The sequence below is a fragment of the Centroberyx gerrardi genome, chromosome 23 (assembly GCF_048128805.1).
Source record: "Centroberyx gerrardi isolate f3 chromosome 23, fCenGer3.hap1.cur.20231027, whole genome shotgun sequence".
In the NCBI taxonomy this organism is placed as follows: Eukaryota; Metazoa; Chordata; class Actinopteri; order Beryciformes; family Berycidae; genus Centroberyx; species Centroberyx gerrardi.
Genome location: NC_136019.1, coordinates 12,022,096 through 12,037,545, shown reverse-complemented (window position 1 = coordinate 12,037,545; position 15,450 = coordinate 12,022,096).

Below are 15,450 nucleotides of genomic sequence, written 5' to 3'. Positions count from 1 at the left end.
AGGCAGTTATCATAAAAAAGCACTAAAGGATGATTTCCATGCTTCTCATTGCTTCTTATTGGCCATGATTGGGCCAAAGGTCAACATGGCCTATTCCAAAACATTGCCCCAGTACCCGTCTGGTGTATATTCTGGCTATAAAACAAGAAGTATAAGAAATCCAAGGATGTATTTTTCCTCCAGTTGTTTTAGGAGTTTTGTTGTTTGTTTTAAGCATTTTCTAATGCACATGAGAATAAACTTTAACTTTACAGGATTTCAGTTTTTTTGGAACCCCCTTATTCATTCTCAAGGATGTTTTTCCTATTTTTGTTTTCACATCCTTGGAGATTCCACTTTAAAAATTTCAATATGTCTGTGACAGGTATGAAACAACATGAAAGTGAAGAGAAAAAACGGGCTTGAGGGAAGATTAGAGAGATTACTTTTAATACAATCGCAGTATGAGTTGAGATTTTTCATTGTTTTTGAATCATTTAAAAAATATGTTGGAATATATGTTAAAACATGTATTCGTCTCAAACACCATTCACTTAATGTATGTGATTTGTTTTTCCAAAAACATATCAATCAACCTTCAGTGAGGAGATTGTGTGTTTTAAAGACCAGAGAGATCGTTCTGTGGTGTTCTTGGATTAGAGGTCAGATTAACATGGAAGGCCCCATTTAATACAATCCCTTTAACCTTGCCAATCACTGATGATACTAGAACTTGTATTAGCAGGGTGTGTGTGTGTGTGTGTGTGTGTGTGTGTGTGTGTGTGTGTGTGTGTAGGGGAGGCAGACAGAGAGAGATCTACATGCATCTGAGCCATGTCAGTCTCTTCAACAAAGTATTTTAGCAGAGCTTTGGTGGATTACAATCATGATTCCTTATCTCCCAAACACACTCGGAAGTATATTGTCTACCATCAGTCTGCTCCCTGGGACTATTTTGAACCAAGAAAGCTAAAATTTATAATAAGCTATTGTAGCCTACCAATTTAAATCCATCATTACTTTGAGAAGTAATTTTACCATTGGAAAAAAACTGCAGATTGGCTTATTAGACAATATACAAGATAGCATGGCATGGTTGGATTTGTATTGATATCTGCTCTCATTTTGTTATAGGCTTTCTGCAGTAGGCTTTTGAATTAACAGTCACAGTTAATCCCCATAGTGTTGGGCCAGCACTATAAGCCTACATGTTTACACTCACACTCTTTCTCCCTGAAAGCCTGGATTCTCACTTGTCTCCTCGCCAGCCTACATCCAATTGTTGCTCCACCCTCCAAAACGTCAACAAAAGATGTGCACGGCGTAGAGCCTGCTATAATTCCTGATGTGGGGTTTTCCAAGTGTGTTTCACTGTTGTACTTCTCGTTCACATTGGTTAAATATTACAAGTAAAGGCGTCCTCTGTCTCTGAGGCACGGTCTAACATTGCTTCAGATGTTTCAAACGAGCCCAAATGAACGCCCGCCTTTTGTTTCCAGCCTATAGGTTGAATTGTTGCTGAAGGCAGACGGTGGAGTTTAATTCAATGCGTGTAGGCTGCTGGAGAGTGCAGAGCCGCAACAGGGAGGCTGTGCGCGCGCTGTCCGTGGTGCTGAAATGTTGTGCAGAGTGCCTGAAAACGGCGCAAACTCGCTTTGTTGTGGGGCAAAAGCACACGTTGATTTCAGATAGGTAATAGTGTCTGATAGTGTTGAAATGGCGCAGATAGAAAAGGGGCATGATGTGGCAAAAAAAAAAAATAAAAAAAAGCGGGTGATGACGAATGCGGTAGGCCTAATAAGAAACCCTTAGGATGTTATCGAGTTGTTTGGTGGTCTCATGTTTATTTTTTTTATTTCCCCCCGTGCAGAATTATGATACGAGTAATTCTCACCACCTGAATGCATTATACACGAAGCTAAAATCCCCCTTGTAGGAGCGGTTTTCTTAGTCCCACATGGAAAACGGTGACAGTCTGGTTATTGCAAAGGTGTGGTGGAAAATGCATTTCTCTGGGACAAAAAAAAAAAAACCCGAATAGTATTCCCGCCTGCTGTACCGTGCACGCCTCGGCAAGGCGGCGTTTGACTTCAAATGCCATATTTAGGAAAAACGCTTGATCGTTTTGAGTGACTCGAGCGAGGACGAATGGCATCTTTTGGTTCGGGAAGACGGTTAAGCCCAACGAGGACCGTGTTATAGCCAATTACATTGAAGGGCTGCTGTGTGCATAGCGGTGGATGGAGCTACTCTGGGTATACTTCCGCGTCCAATGCGTGCTCATGTGTAGGTTGAATGGATGAAACGGAGGGAGCGGAGAGGTATAGCCTTGCTGTGATACGGCCCTATATATTTGCCGGCAGGACTATCTTCCTTTTAAAGACAACCTCCTCCTTGCATTGGTTTCCACTCAGTGATGTCGCGTATTTGTGTGGCGCACCTGTAAAGAGCGAGACAGGCAGAAGCCGGGTTTTTTAATTATTTGATTCCTTTTATTTCTTCTGTTATTTTTTCCTTTTGTTTCATGCATTTGCTGAAAGGAACCCATTTCTGTGTTTTGATTTAATAAATATTTCATTTCCTCATTTTATCTTGTTTGTGTTGGCTTTTATGTTTCCAAGTTTGAACTAAGAGAGAGCGGAATTCATCATTTTACAAGCTATTGGCCAGGTGTTTGATTCAGAGATTGTTTGCCTAAGGACGTCCGTAACTTTCATTTATAGAAACGGTAAGATATTTTACACATTTGCTCATTCACCTAAAACATTTTGAATCGATATTTTAGCCTTTATCAATTCTTTTAATTCAGTGAGTAGAGTAGACCATGCATTCATTGTAGCCTAGTCTTATCTTACTGCATGTAAACGCGATAGGAAAGTCAGCGTGAACGTTGCAATTACATTCATTTTTCCATGGACGGATGATTTTCAACTCTGAATTGCGATGTCTTGGCAGATGATAGGCCTACACGATAGGATAAGTAGACTATCTCCCCACATGCGCCCATTTCAAATTCATCTGGACTGAGGTTACAGTCTTGGGCGAGCATATTTAGTTGTGTAGTGTGCAGAAATAGGCCTTGGTAGAGTGCTGAAACCGCTTTGGTAGTCGTTATTTTACCACATCTAAAGGGCTAAAGTCAACCTGTCTGCATGTTGCAAATTCTAGACTATTGCAATATTTTACTTTGCATAGCCTATCCAGGGTTTCAATTATTCATTAATTGTTGCAATAATCGCTATGGTCATGTAATCTAATTCAAAAATGTATTTTCAACATGGGCTATTAGTCTCTTTTTCATCAACAGCCTATGAAAACTTGCTTTTTATTTAGACTAAAAATACACACACGGGCAAATAGCCCACTTTTACAAAGGTGACTTGAACTGGGGGTGAAAACACAATATGGTAGGGGCAACTTGATGGGTTTGACCCTAAAATTACAAGGTTAATTCACAGGTTACTGTGCAACTCTTAGTGAATGTCAAAGCGACAAAGATGCAATAGTAGCTATGCTATGTAGGTTAGGTACAGCTTGTGCATTGTACAGCTGATGCCATTGTTGGACTGCAGACCTGGCTAACTTTTTGCCAAAGAGAAACGCTGGACCTTGCTAAGCCTTCATTAACCAAGATATTGCACCCACTGCTCTGAAAGCCATGCATTTTCACCTGTAAATGCGCCCTAACGAAAAGTCTCAGTACTATTCCTATAAGGACTTACAGTGTGTCTGTGGTAGGCTTCTCAGTAGTGAGTATATAGCGACCTGATGGTATATTTTTACACTATTGTATTGCTAATGGATTTTCTGTGGTGTATTTTTTACTTGGAGTAGCAGGATGATATTTATAGGTTTTGCTGTCATATTTGTGTTTCTAAAATTTAATAAGCTAGGCATATGGGATTACTATTTTTTTTTTTTAACAGGCCTAGTATCTGGAAACCCCACTGTGGATTTATAGGATTTACACCAGAACTTTTTCATGTCAAGGACCCCTAAATTGATGCACCTTAGACCGCAGATCCTCGTTTGATTAGATTTTGCCATTTGTTGTTAAATTTAACAATGCACAGAATTATATAACAGTCTGTAGCCTACTGTGGGCAGGGAGGTAACAGTGGGGTCAGTGAAACTACGATCAAAACAGTCATGCTTATACATTATCTCATTGTGCTAACTTAAAGGGAATTAAATTAAACTGTCTCTTGTTTTTCTGGGGACCCCCTGAATCCACTCAAGGAGCTGCGGTGGTCCCCGGACCCAGCTTTGGTAACCACTGCATTGTGCTCAAGCTATTTCATTGTTTTTTTTTTCCTTTGGCGTGAGATTTAAGGCAAATGGCACTCAGATGTTAGATATTATGTACACCTGCAGCAAATCAATTAGTGAATATAGTCTACTTCCGGGTTGATAGCCAGACTCTTCCAAGGTCTTCTCTGATTGGCTGAGGGATCTGATTAGTTTACTTAGGGTGGCCGCGTTCCCGCCACCGCCCCCCACTCTCCACTGCGCAAAGATTACGACCAAGAGTTTGATGTCTACGGACTATCCATCAATAAATACCCGCGACGCCTATTCAACACATTTAAGGTAAGATGTCACAAGAGATTAGTGTAAATATATTAACTGCCAAAAATATGTTCTAGAAAATGACCAAAAAACCGGCATTGCACGTGGCAGAGTAGCTAGCCCAAACAGAAGTTTACGTCGCCAGCCTCACCAAGTCGGACATTTAAGTTGCTTGCGAAACTTCATTGAGAATGGTCGTCTTGTAGCCTAACGTAACGTGTAGCTGTGTAACTTAATTGCGTATTCTGTGGAAAATACTTTAAAGTTAGCCGGTTTAGTTTGGTAGGCGAGTGCGGCTAGAACAATGAGGTTCAGTGCTAGCTAACACGCAAATAAAGCTCTAACGTTGACCAATTAAACCCTGCAAGCTTTGGTTCAGCACGCCGCAACGTCTATGTTCACACTGCAACTAACTTCAGTTTGTCTTCTGCGTCTTAGCTTATCACATAAAACTGTCTGAATCCCCCCCGCTTAGTTGGATAATGTTTGTGTGCTTGACAAGTGTTAACGTTACTAGTCAACCACGCCGCTTGCCTGCAGTTGGAAGAGGGAGAACAGCTGGTGCAATTAAGACTAGCATTAACACGTTAGCTCACAAGCTAAATGTTATACTAGCTTGGACCACATTCGTTGGTTGCCGCTCAACCAACGAATGTTCAGTTGGAGTTAACGCAAGACTCTATGAGAATTTGCACTGCGATTGCGACTGGTTTTCATTAATTGAGTCAGTATTCAGGCGCTCCCAGTCACTCTCCGTGCGCAGGGTGTGTCTGCTGCAGCACAGGTGTCAGAGATGAACCAATTTAGCAGCCAGCTCTCACCCCTCCCCGTTGATTCACTTCACACTTCAGTTCAACTACTTAGAAAGGCCTAACTTAAAGGCAAATAACCTTTTACCTTTTAACTCAACACTGGCTTTTATTCAGAAACATTTCCTTTTTGTACATATTTACTACATCCATGTATTAAATGAAGCAGCTGATGTACTTTTTCAGTATAGTACTATGTATTGTTTGTTTCCGCTGTTAAGTATTTTTCATTCCTTGAAGAAAAGTCTCTTTTGTATTTCTGAAATTGTAAATATGAAATTAGTAGAATACTATTCATTTAAGCAGTGAAATGGTTGACTGCGAGTGCAATAGCCATTCCTTAAGCAATGAAGGTCAAGGTTTGTTTTTCTCCAGTACATAAAATAATTGGATGTTTTTCAAAGCAGTAGTGAGATCTGTGATGTTAATGACAAACGTGTGTAGGACGAAATAGTCTGTTAATTTGCTGCCTTGTATCAGGTGATGCCACTAGCCATACTAATCCGAGTTTCAGATCTCCATTTGTGAAGGTTCAAAGGGGATGCTTCTGGGTTAATGCAAACACAGAGGGAAGCAAGCAGGCTGCTCTAACTTGCAGTTTACTTGCTTATAGAGCTGTGAGAAGGACTTGAATTGTCAGACTGTATTGTGTGGTATGTTCTCAAAGGTAGTTTCTACCTAGTTAGCATCTCTAGTGGTTACGGTTGTAGTATCTGGCCTTGAATACTGAGCAGGGAATGTGTTGAGAAGCCTGAGGCACTTGAGTTGTAGTTGGCAGTCTACGGTGAGTAATCGTCAGTCGGTAGGTCATGAAAAGATTGCGTATCATCAAGCCAGCAACCAGGAGCCTGACCAGTTAATTTGCCAGGAGGTTGCTGACACACATGCCGTCTGTGGTCCGATGGGGATAGGGAGATGGACCGGTAGAGGGGAACGGAGGGTTTAACTGTAGGGTTAAGGGTGTGATGCACTCTCTGCCTTACTTTTTGCCGTTTGCCTTACTTTGAATGTTGATCCCAGCGTTTCCTTACTTTTAACATCAGAGTAGGAAGAAATTGCAGGTTGCTGTGATTACTGTACATAGTTAATTTAATTTTTTTTTTAAATCATTCTCAATTCTTGATTTGGTTCCTTCCTTTACTTATAAGCATAGTTGGCGGACAAGTGGGAAATATTTAGGATTAATAACGTACAATATTCATCATTAGGAGACTAGAAGGACACAAATGCAATTCTGTTTTTTGCTGAGCAAGTACTGAGTAGGCTACTACTTTATTTTGACAACTTGAGAAAATACTTCACTCTATAGAAAACAGCAAAAATAATCGTTGCACTGACTGATTTTAGACTTTGTGTTAATCTAATAAAAGATCATTCATCTATCCAATTTTTGATGTTAAACATTTCAGATTCAATTAGTATTTTTTACTTTATTCTTGGTATGTGGCTTTCGTGGGGAGTACCGATGCTTAAGGCGTGATACCAGTCAATATTGGTATTAATATCAGTGTTGGTATAACCATGAGAGTAGATATACATTTAAACTAGCTCTATTGTTTGTTGATCTCATGGCAAGTTCAGTTTTAGTAGAGCTAGGAGACCCCCACATGTTCCCTTTTTCTATATATATCTACTGCTTTTAGGCATTTTCCCCCTCAATGTTCCTGCGCCTTCCACAGTTTCAGCAGCCTCTGTGCTCCGTGAGGGGCAAGAGATAAGAGTGGTTGTCTTGATGTATTATTGAGCCCAGACATTTGCCTTTCTAAATAAAGGCTGCTGACAGAGCGACTAAAACGCAGGGAAGTGAGTGAACTTGCAAAGGCCACGTCAGTGTGTTCTGTGCAGCAATGTGTGCGGCTGTCAGAGAATTGGGTTAGTGTGCAGGGGGGTGGCTCTAGAAAAAAAAAAGCAATTCTGCCCCCTTTGTCCTCCTCAAATCTTCCATCCCATCCCCCTCTCTTCTCCCCCTCCACTCTCCCTCTGCAGTTGAGAGCTAGTCTGTGGGTGGTGCGCGGGACTCGCTCTTTCCCCTCTATCCATGTTGTCTGTTGGCCACAGGGTGTCCCTCCCTCTGCGTGTGCAGGTCATCGCCGGAGGCCGGCACCGCAGTGTCCTTGGACCCTGTCACTGCATCACAGCAGCTCTTATAGATCTCCACCATCCCATGCTCTATATAGGTGCTTTAGTATCCAGTCTTGTCTTTTAGTCTGATTTAGTCATTCATTCATTCATTCATTCATGTTTTTTATTCATTGCAGTATAATTTCAACTTGTATTAAAGCAGGTAGGCCTATGCATGGCCTACAGTAATGAGAAGCTGTAGTAGTATACAGTAAATAGACCTATGTTCTCTGTCTTGTGTGTGTGTGTGTGTAAACATTTCAGGCCATTGGCTTCAATAATATTGGAGGTCATGGGATCGATCCTCCTAGTCAGCGACTGTAGTTTTGTCTTTACAGCCAATTTGTCAAAGGTAACTAATAAATTAGGCTAGTTGTGTTATGACTTAAAGAAATTGATAACATAAGTCAGAATCAAGTAGATATGGCATAGTGGACGCTGAAACGTCAGTTACAACCTCAGCGCTAAACTCAAGTCCCAGCTCAAAATGAATAATAACTTGCCTACTCATTTTCCCTTTTTTTTTTTTTTTTAATTTTTAATTTTTTTTATTTTGTGCTCTGACTTGGTCTTCTAAATTGTCATTTGACAGGTTGTGGTTTGTTTAGTATCCCTCCTATTATAAGCGTGACAGCTATTTCTAGAGCTATTTCTAATATCAAGCCTAGCTTTAACATCACATAGACAACCTCTTGATATATGGCCCACGCACCATATATGATAGCAGATGGGCCAATGTCTGAAAATCGTTTAAGGCCAGGCTAGGCTATATTAGTTTAGGTTTCAGTTTTACCTCATTCTTTAGCATTACTGTATTTAGAGGTGCACTGATAAAATTCTTTCAGAATCGAGTGCTTTATTAAGTAGATCATCCAATACGCGTACCAATCAAGAGTACCACTTAATTAACATTAATTCATGCTGCCTCGTATTGGCCTATTATAAAACAATTATGGGAACAGGTGCTTCATTTGATCAAAATACACACTTAAAATTGTCAAGCAATCAAATAAGATGATGATGATAATAAGATAAGAAACGAAAATGAGCAGAATATTCTTTGTCACAAACAGTGGCATTTCAGCATTTTTATGTTGGGTTGCCTACCAGCCAGATTAAAAAAAAAGATGACATCCTCTGGTCAAAATTTCAGAATAAAACCCCATATTGATTAAGGTGTTGCAGTTTCTTGAGTAATACAAAATACCCAAGTGCATATATTAGCTTAAGACTTTGGAGTGAATTAAATCTAATTGTTTTCTTCCTGTTCACACCATATATTTATACCAACATTACTTATTTTTTCCAAATTTACAGTGACAAATTTTACGCTTTTATTTTGAGGGCAGAGTCACATCACTTCCGGTATTATTCTCTGGCTGGTGGAGGTAGCTGCTTCACCTCTCCTCCTCTCTCAGCACTACCAGACACCTTAGCTTGGCACAGCTGGCACTTTGCGTCACTGAGATTAAAGAATCGCCATGCTGCAGACACTTTTCCTCCTGCTCGAAAAGTGTTTTATTGCACCATACAGCACAGCTTGTTAAAGTATCTATATCGGGACGGCTTCATATGCTGATCTGAGTATGAGTACTTGAGAGCTGGATCGGCTCTGATACTACAGATACTATCGGTGCACCTATAATTGTATTCTTCCCCAAAGGAGACCGATGTTTGGACATTTTACAACACTATGTTTATCATTTGCCTCGACTTTTTACAGTCGCAGTGTGTGGGCAGACGAGTCACATCTGTGTCTTCAGCTAGGATATTTTGAACTGTAACTGGGCTTTTAGTTCTTAAGGACAGGCCATGCATGTCACTGTGTGCACTCTGGAGCTCTTCACTCTGCAACTTGTCACGCATACTTGGTCAATTTAATCCTCTGAGGAACTGGTAGTAGAGATGCTGTGCCCTCACTTAAGTGCACAGTGGCACATGCTGGTCTTGTTCGCTGTTAGTTTCAGGTAGGGCTCTCCTCAATTAAAGACATTCTAAGTAATAGTAGTAGTATTTTGTTGACCAGTTGAAGAGCTCATTTAATACACAATCTTCAAAATTGCTTCAACTACATTGTCACACGTAGATCTAGTGATCTAGAAGACCAGTACATATTTGTAACTTTTGTTTTCATCCCAAAAATGTACTTATAAGTTTGAGGAAATCACGCATACAGTGCATTTAAAAAAAAAAAAAAACTAAACTGACAAGTTGACTAAAGAAAACGGCTGACTAAGGCCCTCACAACTGAATAGTCAACTAATTGAGTGGACAGTACTAGGATTTCCAATGTTGGTTTCCAAGTCCCTTAAAGGCAGTTGGATACTCTGCGTAAGGATTGCAGTGGAGATATGCAAGTTTTTACAAATGGGGCCATTTAATGCAGTGTTACAGACAGTAAAACAGTCATTGTTCTATGCCAATGAATCAGCACGCTTATTCAAGAAAATAAAACAATGAACACCAATGTTACGAAGATGCACCCAAGTGAATATATTTAAGAACTATTTAGACCTTGATACTTTTTGTGCATTAGTTCTACCTAATTCAGGGTGTTAAGTTGGTTTGACTTTTTCAGTCTACCATTCATAGCTCAAATCATCCAAAGGGCCATAAAACTTTTCATAAAATAAATAAAAGCATGCCAGTCACTCATGTTTCTGAACTAGAGCAAAATTATATTGTTGTTCTTTATTGAAGCTCTCATTAATTGAACATAAGATGGAAATCTATTTAACTCTCTTCCAGTGGCAGTTGTGTCTTAATTGCATCACTTGGATTCATTCATTTTAGAGCTGAAGGAGGTTTTGGTGTTCCTAGTTGTAGGCCACATGTGATATGAATTTCTGTCCTCAATTTTAGTTGCCTAGATGTTTTTTCTCAAAAGGTGACACTTGCATATATATAGTATTATTTTAGCTGTATTTATAGAATTTGTCTAGTGCATCAGGTCATTTTTACAGGGCAACAGAGTAGAGGAAATGTCATCTGGTTGTGATTGATTCCATATCAGCTGATTTAATGCTGTACTTTATTCAGTAGAGTTTTGTCAGCTGTCAAGTCTTGCCTCCAAACACCTAGACAGTCACTTTTAATTGACAATTAGCACAACTGGTGAGCTACTGAGACAGAGCTTGCCACCACTATTACCTTTTGAGGTTGAAGGATGACATATGGCTAAGGTGCAAAACAAAACTCCAGTACCTATGGTAATTTAGTTAATGTACCACTTGCATGTGAAAATATGGCAAAGCTATGACGTATGAGGTATTTGCGCATGGCTATATTGACAATATTGACAACGTTAGGCGGTGTCAAACAGTCAAAAGCATTTACCTTGTTTAAATAGACATGTGCTACCCAAATTGGGTATCTTCTGCACTCAAACAGATTGTTTCTTTTCATAGTAACATTGCGTGCGGCGGCTTTTCTCCCCCCTGTGAGACGGCAGTGGGATCTGAGAGTACCAGTAACTAAACATGCTACACTTTAATGAGTCCTAAAAGGGAGCCTGCTCAGTGGGGTAAAACTGTGTAGGTGGATGGGTTTATCCTAGCAATGATGGAAAACAAAAAAAGAACCTCATGATCTTTAACTGGGGCTGGTTTCTGACGAAAATCGCGAGGCAAGGCCTCCAGGGGAACAAGATGCTCCGTACTCAAATGCCAGCACTAGGAGGAGGCTGCTGGCTGGCTGCACACAGTGAAAGCCTTCACTGAAATTTTTGGGGAGAGGCATCTTGCCAAGCTTCCTCTTCCAAGTGTTTATCTAATGAAATATTTCTGCCTTGTGGCAGTATCTCCAGCGGGACAATAGCCAATGTTTGTACTTTGTACTTAGAATAAAAGGTGAAACATATGAATTGGAGATTGAAGCAAGACATTTTCCTGAAAAACAATATGTTCTCTTCTGCCATGTTTGTATTGTGATCTGCTGCTTTTCTCTCTGCAAGTGGGACGGGGGAGGGACTCGTGGAGCAGAGAATTCCTCAGAAGTGTAGTTTGGCAATTGAAAATTTTCAGAATCTCACTCAGGTTTTTGTTATTTCTGTCCTTGTGCCCTTTCTGTCATCTTAACTGAAACTGCAAAGACTTGATATGTGAAAGCAGTAATGGAGACCTGCTGTTTTTTTGCAGGCTCTTATTGGTTTCATACTTTGAGACAAATAACAGATGGAAAGAGCAGCAGGAGAGTTCGGATGAGCTGTGACGTTCAGGCCCACATCATTCCACGACTGGAATGCTTGCAGTGTATTGTGAGTTGGTGTCGACTGTACTTGGCACAATCAGGAAGGCTTTAATCTGTTGAAGCTGAAAACTAATCATAAGAAAACTTTTGGCAATGGTTTGATATGGAGGGAGAATTGTTGGCCTACATCAAGACAAAGTTGTTGGTGGGAAGATGGAATGATATTTCATCTAGTAGGACCATAGGGCTCATGATATGCTAGGCTTCACTTCAAACTATTGATAAGGTGGTCCTATGCACTGTCTTGGTCTTCTGCCTGCATAATAACATTTTTATTTATTTATTTTTAAAGGATTGTGTGTGTGTGTGTGTGTGTGTGTGTGTGTGTGTGTGTGTGTGTGTGTCTTTTTATTTATTTTTTTTTAAGTTTGTGCCAAACATCTAGGTAGCCCCTCTTTAAAGTATTCCTGGCGGTGTCTGCACACAGTGAGCATAGTTTTAGATGTCAGTTGTATCGTTTTCTTACCTTAAGAAGAAGCCATTTGCTGCCGTTCATTCTTATACAGTATAAGGCTGTCAGTACGATATTCAGTATTTGGATTTGTCAAATGTCAAAAAATGATAATGAATGAGTCCTAACCTGCCTGTTGCATCAAAAACAGATTTTTTATATTTATTTATTTTATTTTTTTACAGCGGACTAAACTAAACGTATCACTGGCTCCTCATGCTTTGGCTCCATAGACTTTTATTCTCTCTCTCGCGGTACACTTCTAGCCTGCTAGTTTGTTGCTAGCACGCACATGCTTGCTAGCGTCATCATAGAAGTCTTGAAAATTGAGTTATAATCACGGTAATCATGACTCCTTAATTTGGTTTTGTGAAAGTTTCTGTTTTATCTGTTCATTGTGCCAGAGTTGAGTGTTTACATATAAATGCATGCGTTATGTTACAGTCTGCTTACTGTCAATCCTCTGAACCCTGTTTTTGTTAGCTGAGACTAGGTTTAAAATATTAACAGCAGGACAGAAAAACGAAAAAGTAAATGATTGTTAATAATTTATTTTTGAATAAAACAAAGACCAGAATGGCTATTCATGAGACTGGTAAGTCTCTCCAATCCATTCCAGTACATTAATCTGACAGGATGGATGGTTGTCAGCTAGCTGCTTGTCCAACACACCGGCTAGGAGGTGGTGGTGCTGGTACTTACTGTGGGCATCAAGTGTTTGTGGTGATTGGTGGTACCTTTTCATAAAGGCGCTAGCTCGATCTGCCTTATTTGGAAATGGCCGACAAACATAATGAGAGTGATTCATCGTTTTCAACCCAAAGAAACGGTTGCTTCCACAACAAAAGAAACTATTTGCTTTTCACTTATTAATTCAAAGTACCCGTCGCCACATCTGCTCCACACAACTGAGTTCCCAGATCAACTCTGAGGTGGTGTACAACCTGATTGGTCAGACAAAGTGCAATGTAGACAAAAGTGGGCCAGTTGCAGAGCAGAGAGTCAAAGATATCAGGCTTATCGCCGTGCGTGAAATGGTAATACCAGAAACATTTTGTTCTACTGGCCCAAGGTACTGACCAATTAATTGGCCCAAGTCAACTTCTTACTGGCCCTGGGCCATTGGGCAGTCCTTGTTGTTGAACCTCCCAGTTGTTGCCATAATATCCCAATGCACAATTTGTTTTCCACTTGACGTGCATATACACTACAGTGGGCCCATTGTTTCCTCTAATGAATGAACCATATTTCTCTAGTAAAGGGTCCTAACTATGTAGGAGTTAGAGCCGTTTGCTGCAGGGCTCTAGTTTTCTATTTTTGTTAAGGTTCTATAGCCAGTGGGTTTTGACCTTGGTTGAGGGACATGCCGGGGAATTAATTGAATCAAGTATTTGCACTTGGGCTTTACAACAATGACACTGAATGTTTTTGATTTTTTTTTCTACAGCAGATTGAAAAACCTGAAAAAATAGCCATGCCAGGAATTGATTAAAAAAAAAAAAACTCCCTACTGGTCCAGATGAACAAGGCATAGTTAGCCTGAATGTTGAAATGTCAGAGTAGAAGTATGGATCAGGCATATGGATGGCCATTTTCAATCATCTTCACAGCTCAACTAATTGATATTTTCAATTGATCAATTCAATGGAATCAATGGAATGGTCTGTTTTTAGAATGACTAACACTGCAGCTAAGGAGGAAAGGACATGTTTGTCTAACATGTAGGCATTGAAGTCTCTCAATCTAGTACATGCTAATCGCTTTGCACCAGTAGCTGACTATTATACTTCTTCTGATTATCGAGGCTATGTTTCACCACTCAGTTTGTGTCAGCATAGACACACTGCATTTCGAAGGAGCACAAATGCGCTGCCTCATAGGTGCAGTGAATTTTGGTCATTGTAGTTCACTAACATGCTTATGGCACTTGGCACCATTAAATCTTGATTGTTTGAAAACTAAATCGGCGAGAACCGCCAGCTTCATGCATCACGGCATCTGAAATGAGTCCAAAACAAAAATTTACTTGGCAGACTGTTAATTTACCTGGGCGGGCTGCCCAAATATTAACATTGTATGGGAACCACTGGTCCACATTCTTTCTGCAAATGGCTGCACCAGTGGGTAAATAGCAAATGGTAATAAACCTATAGTTTGGAATCGGTGTTATCCGCCAACTTGAGCTGCTTCTGCATTACCTCTGACTAATTTCACCCATAGTTCACATTTATTATGATTCATGTTGTGCAATAGCCTACATTGAGAGGATGAAGACAAAGTCAGAAGGGTCAGATATATAGAGAAGTATATTGAAAACAGTAAAAAGAAAGATCCATAAGGTAAAAAATAATCCAATAAATAACATTAAAGTTAATCACAACAAACAAATGACATCAGAGCCAGAAAGACAAAATATACGTCACTCTATACAAGTAGAAATATGATCTTGTTGGCTCATTTAAAAACATTGTTTCATTAAATTTGCGTATGGAAAGTGGGGTTCAGTTTTGTATGAATAATATAGCAAAAGTGTGTTTAAGAATAGCCCAATTTTTAATTTACAATTAAGTAAATCATCACCTTACTGCTGTGTACATAAGAGATTGCGAACAGTTGATTGATTGGCCTAAAGCATTTGTCTTTCAACCAAACCGAAGCAACCAAAGTTTTCAAATGCAACTATGGATTTCAATGTCAGGCTGTTGCCAGTGGCAACATTCTCTGTCTTGCGCTTTTGTACTCAGAGGAGTGGGTTGCAGCCATTTATGTGTGTATTCACCTTTATTACCCTTAATATTGAACAATTTGAAGCTATTATAGCAAATGCGCCTAAAGCAGTCTGCTCTTCCAAGAAGGCGAATATTAATAGATGCTGGATTAATATGTGATAGTCTGTAGACTACTGAAGTATTGGAATTTTGAATGATAACATGATTGGCTTATAAACAGGGTGCATTACAAAATGTCCTGTCGGTGGCCAATGATGCACTGAGGCATGTCAGTTGACTGTAGTAAGATTTCCCATCACAGACAGCCTAGGTTTGCTACTATATCAACAAAACTGAATAGATCTTGAACCAGTGTGGCTTGATTTTTACCCTATTTATTGTGGTGATTTAAGTCAGTTACAAGCCTTAGGCTAGGTTTGCCAAGATGTTTGTTAGTAAGCTCTGGCTTCTCATCTCACCTTAGCGATTTCATGTATCCACATGTCATTGGTTTGTTAATAGGAGCATGGGTATGTTTTAAGATCTCTGGGAAATATGCAGATTA